Here is a 4,550-nt window from a genome sequence, read left to right as displayed (position 1 = left end):
TATGGTGTGCTGTTCAGGCGAGGATCCACACTAACTCCCGTCATTGGGCCCCTGCGTCTATCATTAATGAAAAGACTGTGAGTAGCTCCTCAAACAAAATATAATGATATAATTTTGGGCACCAATAACTCCATCTTTCAGACAAGAAGAAAGGGCATTTTCCAAACCCAGTATTTACCTTTTAATCTGGCCTTAGGTATCCTCCTTCCTAAATGCCTACTCCACAATAAGATTATGAGTGCTGCCTGCCAAAAATTAGGGCAGTGTAAAAGGGATCTAAATCTAAAATTTTTAACATATGCATTAAACCCAAACATTTTACAGCGTGTGTCAGACTTTTCCCAACATCTATAAGCAGTTACAAATATCATTAGATCAATTGCAGTAAGAGCACAATGATATACATTGTTGTCATCAAATACCACCAGTTCCAGTCTCTGAGCAACAGTGACAGGAACCCTAATCTTTCCCCTTCTTAAGTGAAGAGAGGTTAATATTTTAATTAAAATGAGTTTTGTGTCCCAAAGATTAAAACTGTCTGATGTTTAGTCTGCATCTTAGTTTCAAAGCAAACCAGAATTCAAACTGCAGAAGGAGCTCAGCATTAGTGCTTCAGGACAGGTGGGATTCCTGGGTGAGGTGAGCAGGATTCAGCTATCTGAAGCACATCCTGGCACTTATCTCAGGCGGGTCTCCCTGGACTCTCTAGGGGCAGAATTGACACCCTGCAGAGTGGTGTAGCAGGTTCTGTTATCAGGCACTCCTCTCCTTGGGGGCAGGAAAGGCCAGACCAAGGACCTCTCCCCAGTCTCCTCTGGAACTCCTCTGTGGGACGTCCGCAGCCTCGACAGCATCAGATCCAGCTTTTATTTTCTTTCTGTGAAAAAAGCATAAACATATCCTCGACCCCAAATATATATAGGTCGGGTTTTTTTATAATGCATTGTAAGGGCTTTTCCACCTTGCCTTAGCAGAGGTTAGCTTGGTGTTATCACACCAGATCCGTTTGCATTAGGATCTGCTTGCAACTTTTTTTGAGTTGCTTTTAAGGAGCCTTGTTACGCTCCACAATTTTTTTTATTAGCCATATATGCAGTTCTTCCATTGGAAAAGCCATTTGTAAAATTTAGCATAAAATCCTTTAAGGGATTTTTTTGCTATAACATTAGCAAAATACAGTTGTGTGAATTGTAGCAATGATCTTGGAAAAGATTATTGTTTTTGCCTTTGAATTGAGCAAAGACAATTGTCCAGGAATCAATCTTAAAATTATCAATGAATCTATTATTTAGTATAAGAAACATTGATCATAGTCAATATTTTGTAAAGCCATTTTTTAGCTTTTATCCTGCCCTTTTGTATTAGACAGGCTATTGTTTTAAATTAAGAGTTTAATATCTTAACTAGCAAAACTGAGAAGGTTTAGCCATAAACAGCATTTTTTATAAAACTGTTGTAGAATAAGTTTTACATTTAATATACACATTTGTCATAGGTGAATTATAATTAATATACTGTATTTGTTGATTATTGTATACTTTACCTGTTGATTTATATTTTTTACCTGCTTGAGTACCTGTTAAGCAGTTTTGATAAGCTTTCTCTTGGAAACTATTTTTTGTAAGAATTTTACCTAGCGGCTCAAGGTCCCTTATAAGAATATTATAACTAGGGCTTTAACCATTGGACATCCAACCAAAAGTTTGTAAGCTATCCTCCTCTTAAGTTTTATGTCTGCCTTGCAGATAGGAAAATGGAAAAATGAAGCATTTTTTTAACTAATAATGCTGGCCTCATTAGACACCAACATGTAGAAGAATGAAAATAAATCTATATCCATCTCCATGTACAAAACTTAAGTTTAAATGAGTCAAAGGCCTCAGCATATAAAAATTATGTTGAACCTCACAGAGAAAAATTTTTTGAAGCACACTTTGCCACATCTCAAACACAGCCTCAGTGGCATAAACATTTGGAGAAACCATAAATCTCCTGAATTGAGAAACTTTCATGTAACAAGGTTATATAGTGGGAAAAGATCTTTACTTATCATAAATCCATTTCAAAAATATATGAAGAACTCAGGAAATTAGTTATTAAAAATTTTAATCCAATAAAAATATTTGTTATAGACCTAAACTGAAAACTCTCAGATGAACTTAAAAATGACTGAGACACTTAAAAATGCTCAAACATAACAACCTTTAGCCATCAGAAATGCAAACCAAAACTCTGAGATTTTATCTTATCCTTGTAGAAATGACCAAGATTAAAAATTACTGCTAACAATTTATGTTTAAGAAAATGTGGGTAAAGAAAAAACTTTTTTTTTGCTGGAAGTGTAAACTGGTGCTGGAAGTGCATACTGGCACAGCCACTTTTGGATCATACCTAGTATTGAAAATCCTGGATAAACCAGACTCTCCCAGCAGGAAGAAAAGAATCAAAAATCCAGGGCTAGCCCTAGGAACCAGCTGAAAACAAAGCCTTGACCTGGAAAAACAGGTTTTCCAGCCGCAATTATCACAGTACTGTTTTAGGAACTAGGGGATTACAACCTTGGGAGTGGTCCCGAGGCAGGAGAGCTGTCCTCCTGCTACCACCACAGGATTTTTGGAATTTACGACCCTCCCGGACCACTGCGGTGTGGCCCCTTTCCTCAAAAAATTCTTTCTCCTGGTCATTGGGGGTCGAACTCCTCCCCCACCAACCAAGGCCACGTGTGCGACCTCAGCAAGGATGGTCTCCGGGCCCTTGCCATCCAGAGACCCAAGTGAGAGTCTCCCCAGCATTGAGGGACCCTCATTTTGTCTATTTTTTAAAATTAGGCAAATATCTACCTCAAAACTTAGCAATACCCCTTTTGGGCCTAAATACAAAGATGTTTGACCATACCACAAGGACATGTGTTTAGCCATGCCCATAGCAGAACCATTTTATCATAGCCTAGAATCTGAAAATAACCCAGATGTACCTCTTTTACACCTAGGATAAATGAGACATCATCCTTTTAAATATCCATGAATACCACAAAATATCTTGGAGTAATTTCAAGCAAGCAGGACAGACGTTTTGGGTCCTGTCATCTCTGCCTGTGAAGGCGGAAATGTTTTTTATTTTTAACCATTATCACTTGTTAGAGTATAACTCTGGCCCTTGATAAATTTAATTAAGAGGCCTGAGTCTCAGCATTCCACCTTGAAGCCACACCTGGCAGCAGGAAAGGACCTCAAGCTGAAACGATAGGACTCCCACCCAAGAGCGGGCCGTACAAATGGAAAAACTTGTAGGATAAGAACTTTAAATCTTGAAAGATCCCCTACTTTCTTGCGAAAGCAGAAGAAACACAGCAAAAATGACAATTTCACTGAAAGCAGTTTACAGATTTAGTGTAAATGTCCATTAAAAATTATAGCAACATTCCTCATAGAACTCACAGATTTAATGTAAATGTTCATTAAAATTATAGCAAAACTTTTCACAGAACTCAAAAGAACAATATAGAACTCAAAAGAACAATCTCCAACCTTATACGAAAGAAATAAAAACTCAGGATAGCCTAAACAATTCTAAAAATCCTCTGAATATATCACAATCTTTGATTTTAAAACTTTTTTACAGAAACAAAGTACTGAAATTAATCTATCTTAGATATAAACTTATATACCTACAAACTAAAGATTTTTGACCAAGAAGCAAGATTTTTAAAATGGAAAAGAAGCATATTTACTTTCCTAAATGAAGCTGCAGCTTTTTGAGTCTAGATTCCTGTATAGCAAACCTGCCTGTCAGCTTTTGCTCCATATGGCAGGGGGTTAAAGACATAGGCTCTCTAGCCCTAGCAGCCAGCCTGCTTGGCAGGCATAGCTGTGTGGATTGTACCCTAACTTCTCGCGTCTCGAGGGACTCCCTTTTGAGCCCGCAAGCAAACACATAAAGCAAAAATCTCTGTTTTTGACTCTTACTCCTCTCTCCCTGAGTGATTGATTAAATTCCTGTATGAATTTCTCTTCCCTTGAAAGTCCCATATCTTTTTGAACGACGGTGAGCCTGCGCCTACCTTATCCTGCAGATCTGTCCGAGTTCTACAGCCGCAGAACCTTCTGTTTTCTTCTTGTTCTCCCGGGACTGCGCGTTGTCGTCCGATAGTTGACCGTGCTCCGCGTCGCTGGTTCGGGCGCCACTGTAGATTGCCTTGGCGGGCCACTTAGTCTAGGGTTAGTAGCCCGCCTGGCAGGTCAGTTATTCCAGGGTCACGGAGAGGCACTACCTGGAAGATATGGGCTAGGAGACAGGAAGAAGGCCATGCAAGGTTTGTCAAAGCCTCCGTTTATTAGGGACGAGATACAGCTTTTTATAGGGTAAGGAGTTGGGGGATGGGCACAGGGTTCTGGGCTCTTGCCGCGTGGTTCACGTTGGTCACATGGTCCTCGTTGGTCACGTAGGCAGCAGGTTACCTTCGGTCAAGTCACAGTAGGTCTGGAAGTTGACGCACCTAGTTCCCTAGATAGTTTGGAATGTGGGGTGGGTTCCGTTAACAGATAGCTCTC

The sequence above is a fragment of the Microtus pennsylvanicus genome, chromosome 1 (genome assembly GCF_037038515.1).
Source record: "Microtus pennsylvanicus isolate mMicPen1 chromosome 1, mMicPen1.hap1, whole genome shotgun sequence".
NCBI classification, from domain to species: domain Eukaryota; kingdom Metazoa; phylum Chordata; class Mammalia; order Rodentia; family Cricetidae; genus Microtus; species Microtus pennsylvanicus.
Note: the sequence above shows the minus strand (reverse complement) of the source record.